At 47.5% G+C, this 13492-nt stretch overlaps 9 non-coding genes across 9 annotated transcripts; all 9 read right to left on the minus strand.

Moving 5' to 3' along the window:
• Positions 1 to 1083: 1083 nt before the first annotated feature.
• On the minus strand, positions 1084 to 1156 carry Trnar-ucg (transfer RNA arginine (anticodon UCG)). The gene has a single exon. It is a non-coding gene; the product is annotated as a tRNA-Arg (tRNA).
• A 917-nt stretch (positions 1157 to 2073) lies between these two features.
• On the minus strand, positions 2074 to 2146 carry Trnak-cuu (transfer RNA lysine (anticodon CUU)). Its single transcript has one exon. It is a non-coding gene; the product is annotated as a tRNA-Lys (tRNA).
• A 452-nt stretch (positions 2147 to 2598) lies between these two features.
• Positions 2599 to 2671, minus strand: Trnaq-uug (transfer RNA glutamine (anticodon UUG)). The gene has a single exon. It is a non-coding gene; the product is annotated as a tRNA-Gln (tRNA).
• A 502-nt stretch (positions 2672 to 3173) lies between these two features.
• Trnas-acu (transfer RNA serine (anticodon ACU)) lies at positions 3174 to 3245 on the minus strand. The gene has a single exon. It is a non-coding gene; the product is annotated as a tRNA-Ser (tRNA).
• A 338-nt stretch (positions 3246 to 3583) lies between these two features.
• On the minus strand, positions 3584 to 3656 carry Trnak-cuu (transfer RNA lysine (anticodon CUU)). The gene has a single exon. It is a non-coding gene; the product is annotated as a tRNA-Lys (tRNA).
• A 451-nt stretch (positions 3657 to 4107) lies between these two features.
• On the minus strand, positions 4108 to 4180 carry Trnar-ucg (transfer RNA arginine (anticodon UCG)). Its single transcript has one exon. It is a non-coding gene; the product is annotated as a tRNA-Arg (tRNA).
• Positions 4181 to 5082: 902 nt separating this feature from the next.
• Trnak-cuu (transfer RNA lysine (anticodon CUU)) lies at positions 5083 to 5155 on the minus strand. Its single transcript has one exon. It is a non-coding gene; the product is annotated as a tRNA-Lys (tRNA).
• A 452-nt stretch (positions 5156 to 5607) lies between these two features.
• Positions 5608 to 5680, minus strand: Trnar-ucg (transfer RNA arginine (anticodon UCG)). Its single transcript has one exon. It is a non-coding gene; the product is annotated as a tRNA-Arg (tRNA).
• Positions 5681 to 6588: 908 nt separating this feature from the next.
• Positions 6589 to 6661, minus strand: Trnak-cuu (transfer RNA lysine (anticodon CUU)). The gene has a single exon. It is a non-coding gene; the product is annotated as a tRNA-Lys (tRNA).
• Between the last annotated feature and the right edge of the window lie 6831 nt (positions 6662 to 13492).

Raw genomic sequence — 13492 nt, forward strand, 5'->3', positions numbered from 1 at the left:
TATACCGCTTTGGCAAATGCTTTATCTGCGCCATTCGCCTTAATCACATCTGAGAGTAATTCTTAATAATACGCCTGTCGCTAATTGTTCCTCATCACAGATACTGCTTTCTATACGGCCACGATGCGCAACTGATTTCCAAGATTCGTCTTCCTCCTGTGAGGATGGAACTCACGACCCCTGGTTTACTAGACCAATGCTCTACCACAGAGCGAAACAGGCGCCGCCTAGCGGCACTTTTGCGTACTTCGTCCGTATGGTCGTCTGAATCATCAGACTTCAGCTGACAACACTTCATATTTTCGACTAATATTAGCAGCTATGGCGACCCATTACTGCTTGGCTACACATCTGACACGTAGCCATGTTCTCTCCAACCAAAACAACTTGCACTTCAGAACATGACTTTCACACATGTCTACAAAATCACCTTCACTTCAAATACAGTTTTCTAGCGACTGATGGAGACGTAGGCAAATTTTAAAGTTGCTATTTCCATTACATCACGTTAATCAGAAAATCGGTAATTTACATCTGCAGCGGAAAAAAATTCCGTTTCTCCCAGCGTAGGGCTCGAACCCACGACCCTGTGAATGAGTGTCTCATGCTCTACCGACTGAGCTAGCCGTGCTGCCTCGTTGGATACCTGCTGGGCAGCAGATCACACAGTAATCGTTTGGGTTGGGTGGTCCCATACAAAATCTCTCCATGCTTCCTAATGTTTTCTTAATGTCACAATCGTCACGTACTTCACTTTTATTTCATAATCATTTCTGAGAGTTAAAGGAATTTCATGAAAATCTGCAGAGCTAGCGGCGTCAAAATTAACACACATACTTGATGTGACTCAAAAGCCGAACGAGTTACTTTCCGACGTTGTTTTAGATGTGCAAGTGCCAGTCAAAACTCGCGGTGAGGGCACTCTGCCGACCATTTCGCTAGTTAACACCGGTCTTGTTGTTTGTGTTTCAGGTTCAAGACCATCTCCCAGTACAAAATGGTCAACAGCAACATTCAGACGGTTTCGTACTGCTCAATTGCTACATTAAAACGATATGTTTCTTTTTCAGAACTGGAAAAACACGACTGTGACAGGATTCGAACCTGCAATCTTCGGATCCGAAGTCCGATGCCTTATCCATTAGGCCACACGGTCACTGATGACTGAGTATAACTTATATACGACACATCTCGAAACGCTCACACCCCCTGAGGAACTGTGTTTTCGTTCCACACAGCCGTTGCCCCTTACTCTTCCCCACCCATTCGTTACATTCAACCTCTTACGAGACCGACCAAACATTGACAGGAAAACAAGACCACACACTTTGCGCATTCGGAATCGATGGCAGGGTGTCCCTCGCCACATTTGCTACGATGGTCATTTGCTACTTCTGCAGAAGCGGCGGCGGCGACGACGACGACGACGACGACGACGACCGCGAGAGGCTCAGATATTTGTGAGAATTACATCTATAAAACGTAACTCAGACTGCCTGGTCCCACCTTATGCTATACCGCTTTGGCAAATGCTTTATCTGCGCCATTCGCCTAAATCACATCTGAGAGTAATTCTTAATAATACGCCTGTCGCTAATTGTTCCTCATCACAGATACTGCTTTCTATACGGCCACGACGCGCAACTGATTTCCAAGATTCGTCTTCCTCCTGTGAGGATGGAACTCACGACCCCTGGTTTACTAGACCAATGCTCTACCACAGAGCGAAAGAGGCGCCGCCTAGCGGCACTTTTGCGTACTTCGTCCGTACGGTTGTCTGAATCATCAGACTTCAGCTGACAACACTTCAGATTTTCGACTAATATTAGCAGCTATGGCGACCCATTACTGCTTGGCTACACATCTGACACGTAGCCGACATTCTCTCCAAACAAAACCACCTGCACTTCAGAACATGACTTTCCCACATGTCTACAAAATCACCTTTACCTTCAATTACAGTTTTCTTGCGACTGATGGAGTCGTAGGCAAATTTTAAAGTTGCTATTTCCATTACATCACGTTAATCAGAAAATCGGTAATTTACATCTGCAGCGGAAAAAAATTCCGTTCCGCCCAGCGTAGGGCTCGAACCCACGATCCTGTGAATAAGAGTCTCATGCTCTACCGACTGAGCTAGCCGTGCTGCTTCGTTGGATACCTGCTGGGCAGCAGATCACACAGTACTCGTTTGGGTTGGTTGGTCCCATACAGAATCTCTCCATGCTGCCTAATGTTTTCCTAACGTCACACTCGTCACGTACTTCACTTTTATATCATATTCACTTCTGAGAGGTAAAGGAATTGCATGAAAATCTGCAGAGCTAGCGGCGTCAAAATTAACACACATACTTGATGTGACTCAAAAGCCGAACGAGTTACTTTCCGACGTTGTTTTAGATGTGCAAGTGCCAGTCAAAACTCGCGGTGAGGGCACTCTGCCGAACATTTCGCTAGTTAACACCGGGCTTGTTGTGTGTGTTTCAGGTTCAAGACCATCTCCAAGTACAAAATGGTCAACAGCAACATTCAGACGGTTTCGTACTGCTCAATTGCTACATTAAAACTATATGTTTCTTTTTCAGAACTGGAAAAACACGACCGTCACAGGATTCGAACCTGCAATCTTCGGATCCAAAGTCCGACGCCTTATCCATTAGGCCACACGGTCACTGACGACCAAGTATAACTTATATACGACTCATCTCGAAACGCTCACACCCCCCTGAGGAATTGTGCTTTCGTTCCACACAGCCGCTGCCCCTTACTCTTCCCCACCCATTCGTTACATTCAACCTCTTACGAGACCGACCAAACATAGACAGGAAAACAAGACCACACACTTTGCGCATTCGGAATCGATGGCAGGGTGTCCTTCGCCGCATTTGCCACGATGGCCATTTGCTACTTCTGCAGAAGCGGCGGCGGCGACGACGACGACGACGACGACCGCGAGAGGCTCTGAGATTTGTGAGAAATACATCTATAAAATGTAATTCAGACTGCCTCGTCTCACCTTTTGCTATACCGCTTTGGCAAATGCTTTATCTGCGCCATTCGCCTTAATCACATCTGAGAGTAATTCTTAATAATACGCCTGTCGCTAATTGTTCCTCATCACAGATACTGCTTTCTATACGGCCACGACGCGCAACTGATTTCCAAGATTCGTCTTCCTCCTGTGAGGATGGAACTCACGACCCCTGGTTTAGTAGACCAATGCTCTACCACTGAGCTAAACAGGCGCCGCCTAGCGGCACTTTTGCGTACTTCGTCCGTACGGTCGTCTGCATCATCAGACTTCAGCTGACAACACTTCATATTTTCGACTAATATTAGCAGCTATGGCGACCCATTACTGCTTGGCTACACATCTGACACGTAGCCGATATTCTCTCCAAACAAAACCACCTGCAATTCAGAACATGACTTTCCCACATGTCTACAAAATCACCTTCACCTTCAAATACGGTTTTCTTGTGACTGATGGAGACGTAGGCAAATTTTAAAGTTGCTATTTCCATTACATCACGTTAATCAGAAAATCGGTAATTTACATCTGCAGCGGAAAAAAATTCCGTTCCGCACAGCGTAAGGCTCGAACCCACGATCCTGTGAATAAGAGTCTCATGCTCTACCGACTGAGCTAGCCGTGCTGCCTCATTGGATACCTGTTGGGCAGTAGATCACACAGTACTCGTTTGGGTTGGTTGGTCCCATACAGAATCTCTCCATGCTGCCTAATGTTTTCCTAACGTCACACTCGTCACGTACTTCCCTTTATATCATATTCACTTCTGAGAGGTAAAGGAATTGCATGAAAATCTGCAGAGCTAGCGGCGCCAAAATTAACACACACACTTGATGTGACTCAAAAGCCGAACGAGTTACTTTCCGACGTTGTTTTAGATGTGCAAGTGCCAGTCACACCTCGCGGTGAGGCCACTCTGCCGTTCATTTCGCTATTTAACACCTGTCTTGTTGTGTGTGTTTCAAGCTCAAGAGCATCTCCAAGCACAAAATGCTCAACAGCAACATTCAGACGGTTTCGTACTGCTCAATTGCTACATTAAAACTATATGTTTCTTTTTCAGAACTGGAAAAACACGACCGTGACAGGATTCGAACCTGCAATCTTCGGATCCGAAGTCCGACGCCTTATCCATTAGGCCACACGGTCACTGACGACCAAGTATAACTTATATACGACTCATCTCGAAACGCTCACACCCCCTGAGGAATTGTGCTTTCGTTCCACACAGCCGCTGCCCCTTACTCTTCCCCACCCATTCGTTACATTCAACCTCTTACGAGACCGACCAAACATAGACAGGAAAACAAGACCACACATTTTGCGCATTCGGAATCGATGGCAGGGTGTCCCTCGCCGCATTTGCTACGATGGCCATTTGCTACTTCTGCAGAAGCGGCGGCGGCGACGACGACGACGACGACAGGCTCTGAGATTTGTGAGAAATACATCTATAAAATGTAATTCAGACTGCCTCGTCTCACCTTATGCTATACCGCTTTGGCAAATGCTTTATCTGCGCCATTCGCCTTAATCACATCTGAGAGTAATTCTTAATAATACGCCTGTCGCTAATTGTTCCTCATCACAGATACTGCTTTCTATACGGCCACGATGCGCAACTGATTTCCAAGATTCGTCTTCCTCCTGTGAGGATGGAACTCACGACCCCTGGTTTACTAGACCAATGCTCTACCACGGAGCTAAACAGGCGCCGCCTAGCGGCACTTTTGCGTTCTTCGTCCGTATCGTCGTCTGAATCATCAGACTTCAGCTGACAACACTTCATATTTTCGACTAATATTAGCAGCTATGGCGACCCATTACTGCTTGGCTACACATCTGACACGTAGCCGATATTCTCTCCAAACAAAACCACCTGCACTTCAGAACATGACTTTCCCACATGTCTACAAAATCACCTTTACCTTCAAATACAGTTTTCTTGCGACTGATGGAGACGTAGGGAAATTTTAAAGTTGCTATTTCCATTACATCACGTTAATCAGAAAATCGGTAATTTACATCTGCAGCGGAAAAAAATTCCGTTCCGCCCAGCGTAGGGCTCGAACCCACGATCCTGTGAATAAGAGTCTCATGCTCTACCGACTGAGCTAGCCGTGCTGCCTCGTTGGATACCTGCTGGGCAGCAGATCACACAGTACTCGTTTGGGTTGGTTGGTCCCATACAGAATCTCTCCATGCTGCCTAATGTTTTCCTAACGTCACACTCGTCACGTACTTCACTTTTATATCATATTCACTTCTGAGAGGTAAAGGAATTGCATGACAATCTGCAGAGCTAGCGGCGTCAAAATTAACACACATACTTGATGTGACTCAAAAGCCAAACGAGTTACTTTCCGACGTTGTTTTAGATGTGCAAGTGCCAGTCACACCTCGCGGTGAGGCCACTCTGCCGTTCATTTCGCTAGTTAACACCTGTCTTGTTGTGTGTGTTTCAAGCTCAAGACCATCTCCAAGCACAAAATGCTCAACAGCAACATTCAGACGGTTTCGTACTGCTCAATTGCTACATTAAAACTATATGTTTCTTTTTCAGAACTGGAAAAACACGACCGTGACAGGATTCGAACCTGCAATCTTCGGATCCGAAGTCCGATGCCTTATCCATTAGGCCACACGGTCACTGACGACCAAGTATAACTTATATACGACTCATCTCGAAACGCTCACACCCCCTGAGGAACTGTGTTTTCGTTCCACACAGCCGCTGCCCCTTACTCTTTTCCACCTATTCGTTACATTCAACCTCTTACGAGACCGACCAAACATAGACAGGAAAACAAGACCACACACTTTGCGCATTCGGAATCGATGGCAGGGTGTCCCTCGCCGCATTTGCTACGATGGCCATTTGCTACTTCTGCAGAAGCGACGACGACGACGACGACGACGACGACCGCGAGAGGCTCTGAGATTTGTGAGAAATACATCTATAAAATGTAATTCAGACTGCCTCGTCTAACCTTATGCTATACCGCTTTGGCAAATGCTTTATCTGCGCCATTCGCCTTAATCACATCTGAGAGTAATTCTTAATAATACGCCTGTCGCTAATTGTTCCTCATCACAGATACTGCTTTCTATACGGCCACGATGCGCAACTGATTTCCAAGATTCGTCTTCCTCCTGTGAGGATGGAACTCACGACCCCTGGTTTACTAGACCAATGCTCTACCACTGAGCTAAACAGGCGCCGCCTAGCGGCACTTTTGCGTTCTTCGTCCGTATCGTCGTCTGAATCATCAGACTTCAGCTGACAACACTTCATATTTTCGACTAATATTAGCAGCTATGGCGACCCATTACTGCTTGGCTACACATCTGACACGTAGCCGATATTCTCTCCAAACAAAACCACCTGCACTTCAGAACATGACTTTCCCACATGTCTACAAAATCACCTTTACCTTCAAATACAGTTTTCTTGCGACTGATGGAGACGTAGGGAAATTTTAAAGTTGCTATTTCCATTACATCACGTTAATCAGAAAATCGGTAATTTACATCTGCAGCGGAAAAAAATTCCGTTCCGCCCAGCGTAGGGCTCGAACCCACGATCCTGTGAATAAGAGTCTCATGCTCTACCGACTGAGCTAGCCGCGCTGCCTCGTTGGATACCTGCTGGGCAGCAGATCACACAGTACTCGTTTGGGTTGGTTGGTCCCATACAGAATCTCTCCATGCTGCCTAATGTTTTCCTAACGTCACACTCGTCACGTACTTCACTTTTATATCATATTCACTTCTGAGAGGTAAAGGAATTGCATGAAAATCTGCAGAGCTAGCGGCGTCAAAATTAACACACATACTTGATGTGACTCAAAAGCCGAACGAGTTACTTTCCGACGTTGTTTTAGATGTGCAAGTGCCAGTCAAAACTCGCGGTGAGGGCACTCTGCCGACCATTTCGCTAGTTAACACCGGTCTTGTTGTGTGTGTTTCAGGTTCAAGACCATCTCCAAGTACAAAATGGTCAACAGCAACATTCAGACGGTTTCGTACTGCTCAATTGCTACATTAAAACGGTATGTTTCTTTTTCAGAACTGGAAAAACACGACCGTGACAGGATTCGAACCTGCAATCTTCGGATCCGAAGTCCGACGCCTTATCCATTTTTTGTTTTTTTTATTTTTTTTATCTTTTTTTTATTTTTATTTCTTTTTTACATTAGTTAACCCTTTTATAAAATGGAACTAAAAAAAAGAACCAAGTGCCACAGCCACTTTTCATCCTGAAAAAAAAAATCTGTTCCTCTTCAGGCGTTGGCTCCTGACTAAACCTACCTCAGAGAGCTGCCTATCTACCAGGGTAAATATAGGAAATCAAGGTTAGGGCTTTCCTTACAAACAAAACAAAATCTTCTTTTTTCTGAATTTTATTTTTATTTTTATTATTGTTATGTTATTATTTTTTTGTTTTCGTTTAGTTTTGTTGTGTCATTGATCAGTGGCCTTCTGCGCCCCGCTGGTAATATGTTGAGTCACGTCTTCTCGAAATTGATGCGTTCTGTTCAATTGTTCAGAAATGTTCATTGGTTCAAGCAGGAAACGTTCTTCTCTCTTGGCTTAACACATTCCAGCTGCGAGGCGGGTCGTGGAAAGCACTCCCAAGGAAGTTCGAGAAAAATTGTCTGTATTTTGGGTGACGGACAACGATATAATGACGGTCATTGAGGTATGTCCAAAAATCGAGTACAGAGTCTACAGTTTGTCCAAATAGGTAGTGAATGGAATGTCCGCGAATCCAATTCACAGCATTGGTCTTTGTCCGAGGAAAATATTCACGATCCGGAAATAATAATGAAAGGGGAATAATCCGATCCGGAATGTCCCGCGTTAGAAAAGCGACAATAAGACGAATCAAGTGCCAAACCTCCTCCGCCGGTCCGCAAACAAACCGATGTTCATCATTGTCTGGGACTCCACACGTGGAACAGAGAGGTGATTGGGCGAGGTGGATACGATGAAGGCGAGATTGGTTGATTTGCTTACCATTGACAGTTAGGTACCAGACAGATTGAACATTCGTGTCAAGGTAACGGGCGAAAACCGCGCGCCATACATGACGCCAGTCTACCTGGGGAACTTTTGTTCAATCGGGTTAGGTGGACCACCTAATTGGAGGACACTGTATACTGCCTTTGTCTTGAGGAAAAGCTGTCTTGGTAAGGTGAGGCGTAGATAACTGAGTTCAAGAAAGAAGTATCGTATATAATGTAACTGGACCGGAACGTCCGAGATCATCACTGGGGCTGACAGTGAGACCGGCGTATATGCCGTCAGGAGTAGACCAGTGAGGCTCGTTGGGCATCGTGTCCATACTGTCATCTGGGAGCTGACAAATAGGACGCGAGCTCTATCCGGCACGTGAAACAGACCTATCCCACCTCGTTCACGGGGGAGAGTAAGGGTTGCATAGTTAACTTTGAATAACAGCCCAGAGCTGACGAAAGATGCCATCGCTGCCAACATGCGACGTGCCACAGTAAGCGGGAAAGGTAGAACTTGTGCTACATGGGGAACTCGGGATGCGATATATATATTGACATATCGAGCTCGTTGGAGAATATCTAGGGATCGAAGGCGATGATCCATAAGACCCGCTCTGATCATTAAAAGGAGGCGTCTGCAGTTGATGGCGGCTGAACGCCGGAGATCAGATGAAAACTCTATTCCTAAACAGCGAATGGTATCAACGGTGGTGAGAGGTGTAATACACTCCACAGGGAGTCCTGTGCCAATGAACATAACTTGTGACTTACGTACGTTTAAAGAGCTACCCGACGCCTCACCATAAGTCGCTACCCACGTCAAAAGAGCTCGAACCTCGTCGGCATTACGTAAACAGATGACTACATCGTCAGCATAGGCCGTGCAACAGAATCGGTATCGATCTATGGATAACCCTACCAAACGTTGTCTGAGCCCACATAGCAAGGATTCCAAGGAAAAGGCGTACAAAATCGCTGATAGAGGGCAACCTTGACGTACGGATCGACCTATTTTTATCGGAGGAGTGAGTCTGCCATTGTACATAATCCTGGAAGAGGCACCCCGCAGAAGGCGCATCACTACCGTGATAACGGCGACTGGGAAACCCATATGGTGGAGAACGGCCGTAAGGAATGAATGGTCAACCCTATCAAAAGCTTGACTAAAGTCCAAAGACGCAAGTGCCCCAGAGAAACGTTGTGCCTGGGTAACGGCGATCATATCCCTGTACCGGCATAAAGCCGTGCGGATATTATTATCCCCTCCCAAAGATGCTTGGTCTGGCGACACAACATATCGGGCAACGGTTTTAAGTCGTGCCGCCAAAAGGCGAGTGAAGATTTTCATATCACTGTTAAGGAGGATGAGGGGCCGATAATCACTGATATTGTTGCCACCATGCGGTTTATGTACAGGAATAATAATTCCTTCCATGAAAGAGTCCGGCACAGGTACTTCCGGAGACATCAGTTCCCAACATATGGAGGTGAAGGTGGACTCTAACAAATCACGGAAGGTGCGATAAAATTCGAGGGGAAGACCGTCGGGTCCTGGGGAGCGATTGATGGTTCCTGCTCGGATCGCATCGCGGACTTCATCATCAGTCACCTCTGACACCAAGTCAATCGCCGCATCTCCTGGGAGACCACCGAAGTTGAGCTGTGAGACTTCCTCGATCAACTCTGGGGAATGTGGAATTGCTGCGTAGAGCTGCTGGTAGTGGGCGTGAAGCACATTCCCTATTGCAGATTGGGTTACGTAGCGACGCCCATCTTGGTCTGTTAGGATGGGAATAAATTTTCGGCGACGATGTTGGCGTTCTTGGATGATATGATACATAGATGGATGTTCATGAGGCATGCGATCAGCAGTACGAGATCGTACTATCGCTCCTTCCAAATGCCTTCGCATGAGATTGGAGATTTGGGCCTTAGCATGGTTTATCCTTGTATGACGCTCAGGGGAGGCTGGCATCGTGGAGCATTCTCGTAGGATCCTGTAGTAAAATTCCATAGTGCTCTTGCTCCAGGCGACAACATCTTTGCCATATCGGATCAAAGTTTTTCGAAAAGCAGGTTTTGCACACTGGATCCACCAGGATATGGTAGACGGATACGTGAGACGGCGTCTATTACATGTGATCCAAGTGTCTTCTATTAGAAGTCGACAGTCAGGTGAATTAAGAAGTGCCGTGTTCAGTTTCCATAAACCACGTCCGTGCCATACTGCCTGTCTTGTGAGAACAACGTCACAGAAGTAAGCCTCATGATCTGAGAAAGCAACAGGCCAGATTTCAGCCTGTCGTGTGTGTTGAATTAGGGATCGCGAGATGTAGATGCGATCCAGTCGGCTAGAGGAGTAGGCAGTGTAGTACGTAAAGCCCAAACGATCACCGTGAACATGTCTCCACGTGTCGACAAATTGTAGCCGCATCACGACTGTTTCCAGAGCTGCACATGGTGAGTCACGCGGCAATTGATCCTGATGTGGCTGGGTGCAGTTGAAGTCTCCACCCATGACCCAGTCATCGTGTGGTCCCATAAAAAGGGGTGTAACTTCATCTGCAAAGAAGGCATTGCGTTCACGACGGTAGCTGGAGCCCGACGGCGCATAAATGTTGACGATACGTACACCAAAGAGAGTAAGGGCCATACCTCTGCCGTTGGGGAGGTATAGGACATCTTCGGCAGGAAGACCTTCTCGTAAGATGATGGCAACACCACTACAGGTGTCCGAAGCGGGAGAAAGATGCGCCGTGAAGCCATGTGGTGGTGAAAAATCGGCGACATGCACTTCCTGAAAAAGCGCAATATCAATGTCCGCATCATAAATCATATCGCGGAGCAGCGCTAGTTTGTGGGGCGCACGAATGGTCGCGAGGTTAATCGTTACGACACGATAATGCTGGTGTTGGAGTCCCACAGGCACAGGTGGGGCTGCTTCTTCAGGAGCGAGAGGTCGTCGATCTTGCCGGTCAACGGAAGAGGTTGCTATTGTGGAGAGTTTGCGGGCGCGGGCGCAACCGATGGGGGCGCCCCATCATCAGCACCGTCCACCCCAGTCCCTTCGATCTCCACGTCGTCTGCCCAGGAGACTGATACTGCGGTAGGGTACCGACTGTGTACATCATCCATGTGGAGAGGAGACGTATTTTTCGGCTCAGCATATAGACTTTCTTCAACGTCGACTTGTGGGGGCGATGGCGCCAGTAAGGAGGGGTGGTCGTTGCCAGTGGTCGCCTGTGGCGGGTCGTTCGCATCAGACGTTTGGACATCATAGAGCGGTTTATCATCCATCTTCGGTTCTGCATCTCTGGCATCCATCCAGAGAATGGATTCATCAGGGGGTGTACGGCTACGTTTCTTTCTCTTTCGTGTCGACCCTTGTTTTCGAACAGGTCGTTCCGAGTCTGATTGCGGGTGGCCTTCGTCTGACTCCGGACCAGTCTGAAGGAAAGCAGAAGTAGGTACCACTCCCGGATCAACGTCCATCTCAGCAGCATTTTCAGTCACAGTGCTGCGATGATGTGGAAGGTCAGGATCTGGCGTCTGTGGCACCTCAGAAGGAATCTCAGTAGCGGTTGCATCTGCCTGATCAGACGACGTCAACAGAGCAGGAAGACCCTGTGTAGAGGTGCTACCTTCCTGGGCAGCCTTGGCATATGTGACCGGGATCTGAGTGATCACCGCTGGGGACGCTTCCTCACCGACCGGCGTTTGGATCAGGCGCCGTCGCATGCAGGCGGATCTGACGTGGCCATCTTGTCCACAACCCGCACATGTTCGGGGTTGGCCGTCGTACATGACAATGGCTCGCACACCGCCAATTGTCAGGTATGATGGTATATGTTTTTTCAGTTCAATTTTTACCTGACGCACACCAATAAGGACATGGTAGGTCGTGAAGGTTTGCCATTTTTCCTCTACGTAACCGATGACGTTACCGTATGGTTGTAACGCAGAGACAACTGCGTCCTTCGGCACTTCAAATGGTAGTTCAAACACCCTAATCGTGCACTGACGGTACTCTGCGAGTTCAAGTGTTACTGCTCCGACGTGACCATCAGAGTATATGAACTTAAGTCCATTGGTATGGCGGCAAATAACATCTTCACACACCTCGGTGTTTGTCATTTTAATATGAACGATACTACTCGTGATCGAAAAATGGATTCCGATAACGTGGTTAGGATCTAAACGAACTTCTTCACGCAGGAACGTTTCAACTTCATGTGCACGAGGTCGCGAATGTTCAGCTGGGAAGGAAACTTTAAGGGTCGCACGGCGGTAAGCGCTCACATGTTGCTCGCGGTGGACGGACACAAGCATAAAGCTACGACGCGGAAGTAAACAAACCTGCAGCAGAGCACGGGGCCGGCGCGCGTGGCCGTCCGCACGCTGCCACGGCTGAGAGCCGACTGTTAATCGTTCGCTTGTATCTGCCTAGACACCTCTGCTGGTTGGGAATTATTCCACTTGCATGGCAAGGTGCGCATGTAGGTGTGTTAAAGGTTCTGGAGGCGCTGGGTATCGATCCCAGTATCTCTCGCACACTAAGCGAGCGCTCTACCATCTGAGCTACGCCCACCCACCCGTTGACTAATAGGTCTACATACAGCCATATCAACGTCACAGACCCTTGCACTCCCATTATTCCGCAGACAAACACTACTCTCTATGTATCAGTGAGGGTGTCTTTCAGGTTTCGTGCATTCTGTATCGAATCGTAGTTGGCCACAATGAAAGTGGCACGCATAACGTCGAAAATAGAGTTCGGACACCGCTCTGAGTAAGACGTACGTGTTGTCCACTCTCTAGACTTCAATGACGTTAAGCCGTGATACCTAAGACAGATCTGCACTCGATGACACCACGATAACAGCCCTCCCCACACTTACATCTTGCTCTCCTTATGACAGTATACATCATATCAGTCTGTGACACTGGTCTTACAACTTCTTGCGTGCCTGTATGTTCGCCGAGACCGACGCTTACCATGCACTGACCACAAAACATGGAGGAGCCGGTGCTTGAACCCGACACCTTTCACACGCTAAGCGAACGAGCTCCCAACTGAGCTACGGCTGCACACACGACCACATCTGGCTATTCGCCATTCTTCGCGACTCTGATGTGCACGGACACAATGGTTGGTTGGTTTGTAGCAGCGAAGGTACCAGAGTACAAAGGCGCGGACACGTTCATATACACAAGAGTTCCAAGTAGTTTGGATGCTCTGGTATTACGAATGCAAATTCCGTCTGTTTTTAACGTCTTAAATTGAAAGGGCGGTCACAAATTGGTCCACTTCACTCCTTGTCGACAATCACACAGTACCTGAGGTAACAAGCACAACTCGAGCCCCATTGTGCTCTCCATCGTACATGCCAACTCAGTGCCTTGCTCTTTGCTACTGTGTAAAACTCTTGTCGTCCAACTGCAA

Source organism: Schistocerca gregaria, unplaced genomic scaffold (genome assembly GCF_023897955.1).
Source record: "Schistocerca gregaria isolate iqSchGreg1 unplaced genomic scaffold, iqSchGreg1.2 ptg000180l, whole genome shotgun sequence".
NCBI classification, from domain to species: domain Eukaryota; kingdom Metazoa; phylum Arthropoda; class Insecta; order Orthoptera; family Acrididae; genus Schistocerca; species Schistocerca gregaria.